Genomic DNA, 16,096 nt, shown 5'->3' with positions numbered 1-16,096 from the left:
GGGCTGGTCTCCTCAGTGGTCTCCTGGACTGCATGCTTATTAAGAACTTATTAAGAACTTATGTACCTATTTTGAATACACAAGTAAATATATAATGGTGATACAAAGAGTGAATCTTATATAGAGTGAAAAATGTCTTTTTCCCCTAGGAAGAGTGGTGCAGTGCAGTTGTTTGCCTGCAAGAGACAACCTAATCTAGAAAGTCTGCAATCATCAATTATGTATATGAGTATTCTAGTGAGATGAGAAGCCTGAAATACAGAATAATTCTCAACCTGTTTTCTTAGCCCTAATGGGGACAGTTCTAAACTGTTCTATCTCTGCCCTGCTTCTGGCAGAAGTGACGTCATCTCCACCATCTCGCACCATCAGATTATATTATTTGTACCTATTTTTCAGATGACACATTTTTAGAATGTGAGGGCAGAAAATGCTATTAGCAGAGTTGAATGTACGCTAAATCAGTCACCTTGAGATGGGTCATTACTGAGCCTGTTTCAGTCTTTGTTCATCATGGCAAACACTGTAACAGTCCATAATGTTTACAGTATACTCCTTGGGCACTCTGCCTTGCCAAGAGATCTTCTCCCAGAAGGGATTCCCCATTTGTAACTGCAGCAGGCAGTCTCATTCAGAAGGATTTTTAATTTTACTCTTGTAAGACTTTGGAACTATGAGGCTCATATCAACCAAAAGTCTTCTAGTGTTGCATGGTCAATTTTACATGCTGGTGATGAAATGGATGTTAAGAACTCAGTGAAACCAGCTTTTTGGCTAGTTTTCAGACCTACTCAGAATTTCAAAAGCATGTAAGTCACACCTTCTGTAGGGTTTCAAACTCCTATTTTTTTTCTCTTGGCAGTCTCTTTTTCTTTCCAATTCCTTTTGCAGCAATTATCACAGATGCCTTTGCCAAAAGTAAGGGGATTATTGTCATTGTAGAATGGTTCAATGCACATGACTACTACTTGAGACCAAACTGCTCACAAATCTGCTGGAAATGATAACAGTTCTCCTGACTCTACAAGTCCTTTAAGGCCCTCTTCCATAATGTAGAAGATACCCATAACAACATGGGGGTTGTAAGGTACCCATTTATATCTTTTCAATCATTCGGACATGAGGGTGTCAGGATGGGCTAGGCCTTCCAACTGCTTTTTGATAGCAGCTCTCACATTCCTGGGAAGGCCAATTCCTTGTTGGGTATGTTTCTGCCTTCTAATGCCTCAGGAGTGATCTGTGAGTGGTCCTTAAACATGACTTCAGCTTAGAATCTTTTCTGTCACTGAGAAAACCTTGTGCTGATCTTTTTACATCCCAAACCAATAAAAATGCATCAACTTATTTTCCTTAATACTCCCAGTAGGATGGCTCCCCAAGGATACTGTGGCAAAGATGAAGCCCTTAGGACTACTGTATGCATTTCTTCCTTTTCCACTGATCTCCATTTTCCACCAGAAGGTGAGTTTATGCAAGATCACAGCAAGCCTTGTTTCCTTTGGTGTAGTCTCATCTCCTGGATAAGCTTCTACATCTGGAGGCATTTGGAATCCTTCTCTCATAATTGCCTGACAAGTCTCACACAGACATTTTTTCTCTCCTCCTGACTGTTTGGTTTCTCCATTTTTGTTGATGGCTGTAGACATTTCTTATCTTCCTAAGATCATTCTGATCACTGCTTCTGCTATCAGTCGTATAGAGAAAGGTGGTTTTGTTTTGCAATTTAGGCTTCATCCAGAGGTCTGGATCATTTTATCGCTCCAGTGGTTTCTGTACTGGAATTCTTGGTACATATTTTTGAAATGGACTTCAGTCCTAATTGTATTAAAGTATACTTCTCTGTAACATCTACCTTTCATTAGGTTCATAGGTTGGTACAAGGCTATCGGCCCTAGGGCCTATACAAGCCTAGGCATAACAATTCTCTGGCTAGGGAGCATGCAGTTCTACTTTGGCATCTCTTAAGATTTGTAAAACCATTCAAAAAGGGACTTTTTATATTAGACCTCCATTCATAAAACATGTTTCTCTTTGAGATTTAAATTTTATTTTGGGGAAGCTTATTTCTCCACCATATGAACCTCAGGTAAACTGTAGATAAAATAGCTGAGATGGAAGACAATGTTATTAGTAGCTATTATGTTAAATGAATGTTTAGCTGAAATCCAATCCTTATGCATTGACCCATCTTACTTAATGTTCTATAAAGATAGTGCATTGATAAAAAACAATCCTATGTTTATATGTAAAGTAACCACCGATTCTAATCTAAACCAAAACATCAATCTGTCTGTATTTTTTCTGGAGTACCACAACAAAGATATATTTTACAGATTTTGAATGCTCACAGGCAGTTGCAATTATTTGCATAGAACTAGTATGTCAAGAAAAAAAATCAATTTGTTTATGTGTTCTGTTCCTTGAAAATGGTCTATGATCTCCAAAATAACCTTATCTGGGTGGGTGTCTCAGAGTATAAAACTAACTGTGTTATGAATAGTATAACAACCATACAGCTCATTCTACTAGAGTGCTGGCTTCTTTCAGACATTTATCAAAAATGTTTCACTGGAAGAAATTTGTGAGACTGGAACATGGGCTTCTCTGCATACATTTGCAAGACACTAGAAACTGGATGTGACCTCCAGGCCTAGGTCTGCCTTCAGGATGTCTGTCATCTGTGGTATCTTTTCATGATACCACACAGAAAAATGAGCCAGGGACACTGTCCTGTTCTTTAAAAGGGTAGATAAGATCACCAGAGTTATGGAAGTTACATACTTATCACATTAATAGATTTGGGTGATTTATGTCCATCATCTTCAATATATGCACCCTCTATCCCCCTACCAAGAATCTGAGGCCTGGGGAGCATGATTGTCTAGCATATACGTAATTGAACTCATCAGCATGAAAAACTGTCACTCACTGGCAGGGGCATATTTAATATGGAGCTTGAATAGAATTGCAGATCATTATGGGAGGGGGAGGAGCTGGAGGACTGGGAAAGTCTTCATGCTAAACTGACTTGAGCCTGCAGCTAAAGTCATATAGTGAATAGCCACCGTCAACCCTAATCTGTCTTTATGGTAAGTACTTAACTTTCATATGTGTCATTTTGACTTCATATTAATGGTTTTAATTATCATTGAACAACTGGGTCTCTTTATTCATATACTTTTGTTGTTATGGCTCCCTATTGAAATGTTGGCTCTTGAAATGATGAGTGTCAAAAAGCAGAGAAAAAAAAAGACTGAAAACCTGGGGAAGATCGAATCTTGAAAATTGCTCTTCTCCTTAAAACTTCTTTTTGCAGGGGGTAATCCCCCTGCAACCCCCCTGAACTTATATATACCAACACCAACATTATCATACATTGGAGAAAAAGGAATATTCTGACAAATAGCATATTGCATTTGCTATATACAAGTCTGATATTTCAGTTATTCAGTCTCCACATTTTGTGACTTGTTCTAACAGGTCCTGACATTTCAAATGGTTATCCCTAACCATTATAAACTACCATCTGTCTTTGTGTGTTTCTTATTTTAATCTTAAATAAGCCATTTGTTGGTTGGGGCTAGAACATCTGAAACAAAATAGAGTTCTTCTTGGCATATTTGACTCAAACATTTCTAGATTTGTCCAAGTTTCTTTTTCCAGGATGTGGCTTCTGTTGAGAAATAAGTTTTAGAGAATGTTATTCCTTTACAAGTAGTAAGGTTACTGTTCCAGATTCCTCTTTGTTCTTTGTTCCCAAGTAGCAGAACCCCCAGAGGTTGATTTTAGATTTGTCCAGTCTGAAAAAGTTTTTGAGGATGAGGAAGTGCATGACAATTGCTTGAAGTCAATTGTTGATAGTCAGAACGGTTGTTGTTATAGGTTCATAGATTAGTACTAGGCTAACAGCCCTTGCGAGGCATTTTAAGCCTAGCCAATTATCTCTTGTGAGACTCAAACCCTGTGCCTTGTGTTTATAAGGCAAACACCTTAACCATTTGGCCACGCTCCCAACCCCTATGCAGCTGAAAGGTACAGCTCCAGTTCATCCTTCTGTTTGTGTGTCAGGAAGTTTGTGTGACTGTTGTGTATTGGAAAGATACAATTACTACACATCAGCACTGAAACCAAGTTGCTTAAGGTTTGTGAGGTCGTGTGTTTAGCTGAGTGGTCAGTTGTAAAAAGCCAGCTTACTGCAGACTTTTACACAACAAGCAGTGGAGACTGAAAGGGAAGTATGAGGAATGCAGTCATTAATTAGACTGTTTGTAAAAAGGAATCACTTATTTTAAAATTACAGTGGCAAATATCTAAACAAAGCCCAGAATATAGTAAAGCATTTATAGACAGTCACCTGTATTGCAGATTATTTATGCTATTTTGACAAATGCTATTGATGTATTTGAAGGGGTGGGTTGTGTCTGCAAGGTGACTATCATATTAAGACTTCTGAAACAATACCTGTAATTTATGTCCTGTGAAAAGTTTCTGTTGCACTCAGAGCCATGCCTGTACAAATTAAAGTGCATTCTAGCCTTGGGTACTACAGTAGTCAAGTAAGACAAATTCAGGCTACACATAGATCCTGAAGATTTAAACAAACAGCTCAAATGGGAACGATATCAACTTCAGACAAGAGAAGAGATAGTAGTTATGACATACAGTGCAAAGTATTTCTCTGTACTTGATACTAAGCAATGGCTCAGGCACGTTAAGAAAGATAAATGCAGCTTAAGGTCATACATACTCAGTATATCCTTAGACAGATATAAAGTGCTGTCCTTGCCTTTTGCTGATAATATTTTGAAAGGGGTCAGTGACATAGTGAGTATGAATAACGATATTTTAATCTGGTGTGCAAATAAATTGGAACATGGTCTGCTTACAGATTACATGGCTTGACAAGATGAGACGGAAATCCTTAAAGTGCACCAAAACCAAATACAAATCTGTGTAGCTTCTTTGAAGTGCATGGGTGATATTTTGTCATCAGAAGGACTTAAACCAGATTCTGGTAAAGTGAAGTCAATAATTAATATAAATCAAATACTAAAGTATCTGTAATTTAATTTGTAGGCATGCTACAACGTTAAAGTTTATTCCAAACCTGCAAGATGTGACAATGCAATTAAGGAAGCCTCCAAAGTGTGATGGTGATTGGTTTTGGTTAACAGAATGGGAAAATAGCTTTGACTTGTTGAAACATCTATTCGTTTCAGCACCTGCAGTCATTTTTTATGACACATCTCAAACCTACTATGTTATAGGTAGATGCAAGCTGAAAAGGGCTTGATGCAGTCTTACTGCAGGAGGGTAGACCAGCTGCATATAGATTAAAGGTCACTGACATATTCTCAACAATACAATCCTCAAATTGAAAAAGAGATGCTAGCTATAATTTTTGGCAGTTAGAAATTTCACAACTATATTTATGGTAAAATATCATTACAAAACCAACCTGGAAACCAGTGCAGAACATTGCTCCTGCAAGACTCCAGAGAATATGTCTTTCATTACAAAAATATGACCCACATGTTCAATACAAGTCTTATAATCTTATGCATACAGAATATGCATAAGCAGAGTATACTTACAGGAGTATAAGGAAGATTTGTCTGAAAGAGGCCTAGAAGTATTATGGGTTGTTTGTCAACTACCAGTAATGTCTAAAAAGCTGCAGGAGCCCAAAACTTGTATTCAGAAAGTCTATGAGTTACAGCTGCTTTATGAGCCATTATATCTGAATGTCCAAGTAAAGCAAAATCACGTAATCCATTAATAAATGCTTATTTTCCATCCAGGCATAAAGCATTAATACTCCGAGGTTCATTGTTTAAAGAAGAAGAATAATCAATTCACAACTACGACAGTATATGCCTGGAGGACCCCATGAGTCACAGCTACGCATGAGCAAATGCAGTGAGAGATATTGTGACATTTTGAATTGGCCTGGGATGACAAAGCAAATATTAGGTCCAAAACTGTGAAGTCTGCAACCTATACTGAAATTAAATCAAGTAAGATGAACTCATCCCTCATAAAATTCTACCTTTGCTGTGGATGAAGGTTGGTGTTGATTTGTTTCTCATATTTGTTGACTATCATTCTAGTTTCCTGAAATTGTGCAGCTGAAAGGTCCACCTCTAACTCATATAACAACCTTAGGTCCTGTTTTGCAAGATGTACACAGTGGCAATGGACCACAATTTGTCAGTCATGAGTTTCACACATTTGATAAATCGTGGGATCGTAAACAACTGACCTCAAGTTCCAAACACCCTGAAAGTAATGGACAGATAGAGTTTATGGTGCAAACCGAGAAAACAAATCTGTCAATAGATTGTTACTTATCCATCCTGGAACACTACAGTACTGTACTACAGGCCACAGAACATCTCTAGTTTTCGAATATGTAGACATCTGAGATAACAATTATTGACTTCATTTTCACTGTTGCTGTCACAAGGTAAGCGTTCTATTATTCAGCTGCTACAAGAAAGGCAAAGGAAGCAGAAACTCTGCTTAGAAGGACAAATAATTTAACTTTATTAAAATATGAAGAAAGAATTAGCGCAAAATGCCCAGACTAAAAATTAAGGAATAATGGGATAATGAAAGGTAAAGTGATTATTAAAGCAAACTTTAGGAGACATTATTGTATTCAAGATTGGGAAGACAGGGTCTACGGAAGTCATCAACAAAGGTACCTGACTCAGCAAAGTACAGCATTCTGATGCTGCAGAGAGGAGTATCTGAAAATAATTCTGCCATTCTGTAAGAGCAGAGCATACCCTCTATTGTTATTGTAGTTTGTTAAATGTGATGATAGGCATTGTGATCAGTTTTTGGATAAATCTGAGTGTAGTGATGCAAAGGCAACACATGCTGAATTTGCAGGAAAATAATTTTAGCACACTACATTAACTTGAAATCAGTCTATGTGGGAAATATAAAGTGTGTTGCTAGGTGGACTAATTTTTTATAAATTTTCAGTTTTGGAGGGTTAAGTAAAAACAATTTAATATTCAGAATGAGTATATAACTGATGTTAAAGGGTATACTGATGTTTATTATTTGTGAAATGTATTCCACACAGACAGTGCTAAGAAGTTTTCTACCCTGTGCATAATTGAATAGGATTTAATTATTTCTAAAGCAAGAGGTGTTAGATATGGCAGTTTGTTAAGTTATAGCAATTGCGGTATATCACTTAAAGGGAGCTTAGAACTGCAGGAGCTCTACGTTATTTGACATTACTAGTCTACGTCTGTGCTGCAAACTTATAAAGTCAAGATGGTAACGTGCTTCCATTCTGTCAGCCTATGCATCTGTAAGAATTACTTCTGAGCCACAGAAACAACACTGTGTTTTTACACACTACATGTTCCAGCAATAAGTTCTAATGATGATGACCATCCAAAAGTACTGAGTAGGGATTTTGTCCAGTTGTTTAGTGAAGATGACTATCTTCTTATCAAACCTCTCAACTGTCCCTGATTTTCGGGGACGTCCCTGATTTTGACTCAAATTTTAGTTCTGCCCTTCTTAATCCCTTCTAAAACTGCTGACTTTTGGAGGAAAGTTGGTGAATTTAACTTAACGAATAATGGTAATAATTAAGAGTTGTAGATTTCTTTTACCTCACAAAATGTACATTAATTCGCATGCTGTGATTCTGTGAATGTCTCAAGTTAATAGCACAAATATTTTAAAAGTGTCCCTCATTGTCCCTGATTTTTTCTGGCTTTGTCCCTGATTCATTTGAAATGTATCCCTGATTGGTTGAGAGGTATGTTTTCTTATATAAAAATGCATTTACTTACCATAAAGATGAAAGACCAGGGAAAAGACGATACATATTCCATAGCATATAACGTCCTCCACTCTCTGCCCTCATTGGGTTGGAGTTTTTTTTGCCCTTTTCTGTGTTCAGCAGTTCATCACTGATATAAAGCACTAGCCATTGTGAGGTCAGTCCTACATGATGGTAAAGGCATACATCCTATCAAACACAGAAGGCAGACCTTCTACCTAAAGGTCTGTTATTATGGCTAATGCATATGTTTCACTTACCTGAAAATCTCTTTTGTAAAGAACTGATATCAACCTATTTCACTCTTAGTTATTAACCTGCTTCTTGTTTTAAACTTTTCTCTGCAGAATTCTGCTGTTTGTGTAGCATTACACACTTACATGGAAATCAAGACTTTTCTCTCTCCCAAATCTTTTATTACCCTTTTCAGAATTCACATTATTGTCCTGAATTAGCTAAAAGCACAGTTATCATATTAAATGGCTAAAATACTTGGTCATTTTTCTACTTTCCTATGTGAATAGTACTTCGGTGCATATAGTTAATTAGCATTTGATAAACATGTCAAAAGAATGAGCACTGACAAAGCTATGCAGTTCCACAAAGAGCCACAGGGTGGAAGTCTTGCTCCATACAGGCGACTGTACTTTTTTTTTTTTTTTTTTTTAGTTTTGAAATGGGGTTAGTAACTAAATGTAATTTTGACTACTTAGAGAAAGAACACAAGATTCCCACCAATTATACCTATATTGCATTTTTGTACTCAGGTGACAAGTGGCAATGTTTTTGCATGAAAAATGTATCTGAAAAGATTGACAAGATTTACAGTGCATCAAAATATCTTAATAATGGTTCCACACCATACACTAGATGTGTATTGTCAAGTGTATCTGAGCATTACTAAAAAAAAAACTTGTGTATGTCAAACTCATTAGACAATTATATTTAATATAAGAACAAAAATGTAGAGGCAGTTGAAATCTGTCTCCCATATTTAATACATATGCACTTCCTAATGAAGGAGTGCAAAATTTCTCATCTGTCTGATTGCTTAAGGTAGCTTTATACCCTTCATATGAAAAAGAATAAAAAAGTGACCAGGATCATTAATAATCATCTGGGTCTAAACAGGCTTTAAAAATTGTATTTTCTGACTAAGTGGTAGGCAGATTGGTGACTCTAAAGTGCCCATAAATTGCGTGTATTAGATATAAAAAAAAAATGCCTGGCAATTGACTTCCATTCGCTACTTGCCTAGTGTGCTCTCCACAGCTTTAAACCATGTCTCAGTGACCGCACAGACATCACTATCCTCTAGGTTGAAGAGAGCTTGTATGGAGTGGAGTTTTTTTGTTTATACTTCTAGCATTGAGGAGTAGGACCTTTGGATTTTCTTGGTTTTCATTTGCTATGCTGGAATTACTTTAAGTTTAGCATTGCCTAAAAAAGGCACTATGAGGGAAGACAATGTTTTAGCTAATATTCAAAAGCCTAGAGGGGAGAGGTGCAGACCATACCTGGCAAAACAGCGTTGTCTGTTGACCATCTCCTTCCATGCTGTCAAATATTGCACCCAAGTCAGTAAAATAACTACCACCAAATGCAAGTCTCCATGCCCCAAAAAAAATATAGTTCAAATGTAAACAAACCAAAGAAGGACCAGGAGCAGGCTGCTGATTCCAGTTTCAAAGTAGTTTATTCCAGAACAGATGACATCCAAACACAAAACAACACTAGCACTTTCATAGGTGTGTACCCCACTTCGTCAGGTGTAACAATGTTTCATTTAAGCATCATTTTATACTCTAGAAGTGCTGCAAAACAGCCAGTGACTGGTCACATGATATTTTTACTTAAAGCCACATAAACACATTTTTTTAAAGAAAGTGGTACAAATATAAAAGCATACGTAATAATGTATTGAAAATCCACATGAAACTTTATTAAAAGTGTTTTAAAAAATATATATATATATATATATATATATTAAAAATGCATATATTAAAAACTAATAATTAAAGTATAAACACATATGAAAAACTTTTTCATCGAAAAAGTGGTCTCTTCTTTAAAATAGGCTTCAAAGGTATATGGTCATTTAAACCATGCCCACAGTCTGCTTTTAGTCTAACAATCCATTTGGCTTCTAAGGCCTCAGTTTTATTGCGGACATCACCACCTCTGATATTCTCATTAACCCTTCCTATGACAATAAGCTTAAAAATATGTCCATCATCATTGTCACTGACATGCTTAGAAAGTGCACTAACTTTATCCCTTCTATTAATATGATATATATGTTCTCTGATTCGATCTTTAAGTGCCCTATCAGTTTTCCCAACATAGAATTTAAAACATTTCAAACAATGTGCAAGATATATCACATGTTTAGTATTACATGTAGCAGAAATTTTAAAAGCGTATCCCCTTTTTTCATCTGGGTGCATAAATTTAGTATTGGTGTTCAAGTAACTACAATAATTACACCGTCCACACATAGTTAAACCTTCATACTCTAAAGCTTTAAATTCATTCCTTGGAAAACATAACTTCCTTTTAAGGGACAGCTCATTTTTAAACAAAAACCTAGGTTCATGGTCAATAACATTACTAATGTCTTTGAGGTTAAAATACCCAAATATTTCTTTACTATGCCCATATATTTATATACATCGGATGAGTAATAAGGGGCATCTTAAGTTTCCCTGTAGTATTAGTATTTTTAATGTTACTAGAAGCACTTCTGTCTGAGAAATAAGGTTTTGCTACTGAATCTTTAAGTTTGGCCACTTCCTGTACATTATTCTTTACCATCTTCTCATCATAACCTCTCTATATTGAATTTTTAATAACATTGTCAGTGCAATCTATAAAGTCTTTATAGGCTTTACTTGAAATTGTCCTATGCCGTAATGTTTTTGTAATTGGAAAAACCTTTTGCTGGCAGAGCAATGGCGTAGCTATGGGCACCTCGTGTGCCAATAGCTACGCCAATGCCGTTATGGTGGTTTGGGAAGAATGAATATTTGTTAAAAGGTTCCTATAGTAAATATATTTCATTTTTCAGAAGATTTGTGGACGACCTTTTTATTTCATGGAATGGAACCAAGCAACAGTTATCTGAATTTGTGTGTTATGTTAATAGTAGTACCATATTTTTAAATTTCACTTCCATAAATTCTGTAGATGAAATCAACTTCCTTGATGTAGCAATATTGAGGGATGACACCAACAGGCTGTACACAAAACAATACAAGAATCCATGCCATGTGAATACTTTGCTGTCACATGACAGTATGCACCCTCAGCACATTTTTAAGAATGTTGTGAGAAATCAAGCTTTTAGAGCTTCTAGGCTCAATGGAAGAGAAGCAGACTTGCCACAGTGTGTGTGTGTGTGTGTGTGTGTGTGTGTGTGTGTGTGTGTGTGTGTAAAGTTGTGCAAATATGAAATTAACTACTGCTGGTCTTAAAAAAGTAGTAGCCTTGAAGTACTGTTACACTGCAGGCCGAGTCCACGTCACTGTCAGATTCTTCTCCCAGCATATTTTTTTCTGTCATATAATGCTGATGTCATAATCTATGAAGTGCTCTCTCACATTATAAAAGTCAGACTTCTGTGGTGGCACTTGCATTAGGTACTGCATCCTCTAGATTGTGTAGCTAGATAAGTAGGGGGTCCCAATCTCACAACAATCAGCTTGTGTGTGTGATGGTGGAACTATTGCATCACTGGAGAATTAATTCAACAGGTATGCTCATTTGACTCTTACTCTCTTAAGAAACATTTACACAGTCAGATCAATTCCACATCCCCTTTTCACTCTGTCCACAAATGCATACTGTCTGCAACACACTGATGATATACATGTGGGTTCACTTCAAAATCCTGAAAGCTCAAAATCCTGAATCTCAAAATCCTGAACTCAAAATCCTGAAAGCTCAAAATACTGAAAACTCATAATACTGAATCTCATAATACTGAAAAACATACAGGACACCAACACTGACTGTATTGCAGCAGAAATATATACAGAAACATATTACTCATCTACAATTATAAGCAGGGAGCAAGCTACTTAAATATATCAACCCTGAGATCACACTTCACAGAACAAAATGGCAAACATACCAATACATGCTTCATGACTGCCTGTTGTAACCTTAGTCATGTTCCCTTTTAATGTACTATACTGCAACATAACTCATCTTAGTGTAGTGAAGTGCAATCTCAGAGTTGATATATTTAAGTAGCAGTGGGTGTGCGGGGACGCAGCCTCCCACATGGGGGGTACAGGGGGTTTACCCCCCTGCTTATAGTTCGTTTAGACTGATATTTTTTTATCTTTTCTTTGTTTCTGTATGTATTTCTGCTGCAATACAGCCAGTGTTGGTGTCCTGTATGTTTTTCAGTATTATGAGATTCAGTATTATGAGTTTTCAGTATTTTGAGCTTTCAGGATTTTGAAGTGAGACAATCTTGAAAACTTATGAAAGGAAAATTGTTTAAAACAAAGTTTTTCCCACAGGGCAAGCTCCCCTGCACCCATATTTATGGACTCCCCCCACACTCCCCTGCTATTTATGAATTCTAAATTCAAGATCACACTATCATGGGGAAAGGGCATATTTTTCTACTCTATTTATTTATTTAATTTCTAGTTTGATGACAGGGGAGGTCCACTGGGCTCAAATAGTTTGTTTTCAGGGAGGCAAGGGGAGAAAAGCTCCAATAATACATAGCACAAGCTCCATAGTATGAAGTACAATACATAGTGGAAACAGAAACAAACTGAGCAAATTTTACATAGAAAATAGCAAAAACTAAACAATATATATGTGTGTGTGTGTGTGTGTGTGTGTGTGTACACACACACACACACACACACACACACACACGTACACAGACGTGTGTGTGTGTGTGTGTGTGTGTGTGTGTGTGTATATATATATATATATATATATATATATATATATATATATATACACACATACACACATACATATGTATACACATAAATATACATATATTAACTGGGCTGGCATGCTTGTGGCCTAGTCACTGCAGTCTCATATCAACTGGTGGGCATGCTGCTTGAATTCTATCAGGTGTGCCTATAAGTTGCTCCACAGTTGTAAATCTATGCAAAAGGACAATCACTGATGCATCCACAGAAACGCTCACAGCACATACCATAGGACTTCCTTCCCTTTAGGAAAGAGAGATTTGCTCCAATAGTTCATCTAACAGCACACTTCAGAAATATGCTGTCTCTCTAGCTGGGGAAAATAAACAAATGACCTTTTCATAGGTAGTGAAAGGTATAAATTCATAGCTTTTGGCATAAAACTGTTTCATATTATGCCTGTTGTACCCACCAGTGTAGAATATAAAATGCAACAGGGACTATTCTGTAAAATAACGTATTTCTTCCTTAATACAATCAGAAAAAAATGCAGGTTCTTCCCGAATAATCATGTGGAATAACAAAACGACTTTAAGTACCATTAAACATACAGCCTTGCAGCAGGGATACAGTATGTCTTAACAGATTTCCATGAGATTCTTGACATCTCTTTTTCTTCAAGTTTTCAGTGGGCTGGAAAGATATATAGGTACCTCCTGGAAGCTTACCCCTTGTCTTTCTTTAATCTACAGTTTTTCACCCAAAACTACTACTCCTGACATAAAATTTTGCATCAGGTTAGGCCAACAACTCTGAAATGGCTGACTTTCTTAAAGAAACATCTCTATTTAAAGTAACAGTTACTTTAACAGTTTTATTGTAGCCTTGTTTACATGACATACAACTGATTAAAACCACAGAATGCAAAATGGTAAATGTATTTATGTACACACACACACACACACACACACACACACACACACACACACACACACACACACACACACACACACACACACACACACACACATATATCAGTTTCCAATTTTACATCCATTTCCTGACAAATAAGTCAAATCTATGACATAATGTAACCACACCCCTTGTCTCAAGTAAATTTACCTCTTCAGACAAGCCACACTCAGGTGTGCCCAGTTCAATTACCATATGCAGTGACTGTATGTAGTAAATGTACAGTAAAGCATAGACAACATGTAAACATAAGCACTAACAGATGAAACAGTGACAGCAGCCATGATCTCACAACCTCGGTAGTCTTAATGGTCAACCAGTAACAAGTAAAACTAATCCACAGTGGGGGCACTGGCACTGGTATTTCTTTATTTGTTAATGGTTGAGGAGCCATTCAGTGGTCATGATTCCTGACATCAGTGTAACCATAAACAAATCAAATGTTGATAATTTTCTACTTTCTAAAGCCACTGTAATAATAGGTGTCAAACATAACAAAACATGAAGACTGATTTTGATTACAATGCTTTTTACAACAAGGCTCTAGATGACAGTCAGCAAACTTAAGAATGCAGTGCTGGGAAAAAAACTCTCTATAGGGTAGCCAGTCCCTTAGAGGACCATTCATATTTGTTGTGTTATTCAGAATCCATCTATGCCACAGAGGTCCAGTCACAGAAATGCCAATATGCAGTACTAGCAAACATCAGTATTGTAATATGGCAGTCAAGACCACAAATGTCCATTAATTTCAGCCTCCTCACACCATTAAGAAGATTACTTTTTTCATGTTTTCTCACACCTTATCATACTTTTCTGCTTAGCCATGCATCCTATCAACAACTGTAACTGGCCAAGACTGCACTGTAGCAACTGGAGGAAATAATTACAATTAGGCCAGGGTTTTGGGGGCCACTAGGCTCCCAGATGCCACAGAATTTTAACTTATCTGCATTGCATTTCAGAGCTTATTCCCCTAACCTTTTGATCCAGCCATGACCTGAACAGAAGTCATGACTAAGGAACTAAAGTTAGTCTTATTTCTTCTTTCTTTCTAAGAGGAAACATGTTCTTTGCAAGGCTTGTTGTGCAAAACTGACAAAATAGTAGTTCCCAATAAACGGATAAGGCAAATCCTTGTAAGAACATATAAATCATAGCTGGGAATCTCACAATCCCCATCAAAAAGACAGTCTCCTTTTGTGTATTCCTCTGATATTCGGTTGGAATGAAAGTGAAGGAATAAATGGTCAAAGTGATATATGTCAAGTTGCTGCTGTCCTGCATCTACACAACATACTTACTCATCTCATCTGCAAAAGACAGCCCCCTTCAGTATAATTCAATGATGTCAGACTGTGATGTAAGTAAAAGAAGAAATAGAACATTGTAACACATTTCAACTTGTTGCTGTCAGGCATAGATATAGGTTCATAGGTATATACCAGGCTAATGACCACTAGGACCTTTATAAGGCAAGCCATGCAATCCAACCAAATTGCGTCCCTGTGTATCATGGGTGTTTAATTGGAGGGGGTATGTTAATTAGGAACTTTCTAGAGGTTATGTGGAGAAGTATGTTAGTTTGGGCATTACTTTTTGCCTCAGTGTGTCAGAGACATGGGAGCCAAACCTGGGGTAAATTTCTGATTTCCCATTCATTGGTCTAGGTTAAGCTTAAATACTGTTTGGAATGGACTCTGCTTCATGTGGATAGGGAGTCTATTTCAGAGCATGGGGATCCTCTGAGACACATATCTGTTTAGCCAACATGTCTTATTTATGTCACATGCAAAATTGTAATCCTTTGATCTAGTGGTTCTGAAGCTGTTCATTTTGTAGAGGGGTCCTGAATATGCAGTATGACTCTGCACCTCTACACCTATGAGATAGCAAGGAGTATACAAGTATTATGTTTGATTCTGAAAAAAAATGAAAATGTCATGATCACAATAATATATTCTAATTTATTGCTGTTAGACAGTACACCATCTCTAGAAAAGCTATACTGATCTTCTATGCATGCCTCTGAAGTTTGAATGTGGGGAAAGTTTAAAAAAATAATAATGATCGCACTATCCTCAGCCCACACACATTCTATAGTGACCTTCTGTGCACAACTCTGAAGTTTGATGGTGAGGAAGAATAAAGCAAATAATGGCAGTGCTGTCTTTCAGCCCTTTTTACAAACTACAGGGCTGCGGGGACCACCAGAATCTCTGAGGATCTAGGTGTTCTGTGATGCATTATCTGCCTTCAATTTGAATAATAATGACAGAGTTTTTATATTTTAATTACACTCAGAAGAGTTATGCATGTGCCCCCTGCCAAAAACCTGCTTCCACAGATAAACATATCTATTTTTAATTGCATCCACGCAGACACACACACACACACACACACA

Source organism: Protopterus annectens, chromosome 8.part0 (genome assembly GCF_019279795.1).
Source record: "Protopterus annectens isolate FY-2018-M chromosome 8.part0, PAN1.0, whole genome shotgun sequence".
Classification (NCBI taxonomy): domain Eukaryota; kingdom Metazoa; phylum Chordata; order Ceratodontiformes; family Protopteridae; genus Protopterus; species Protopterus annectens.
This window is presented reverse-complemented; position numbering follows the sequence as displayed.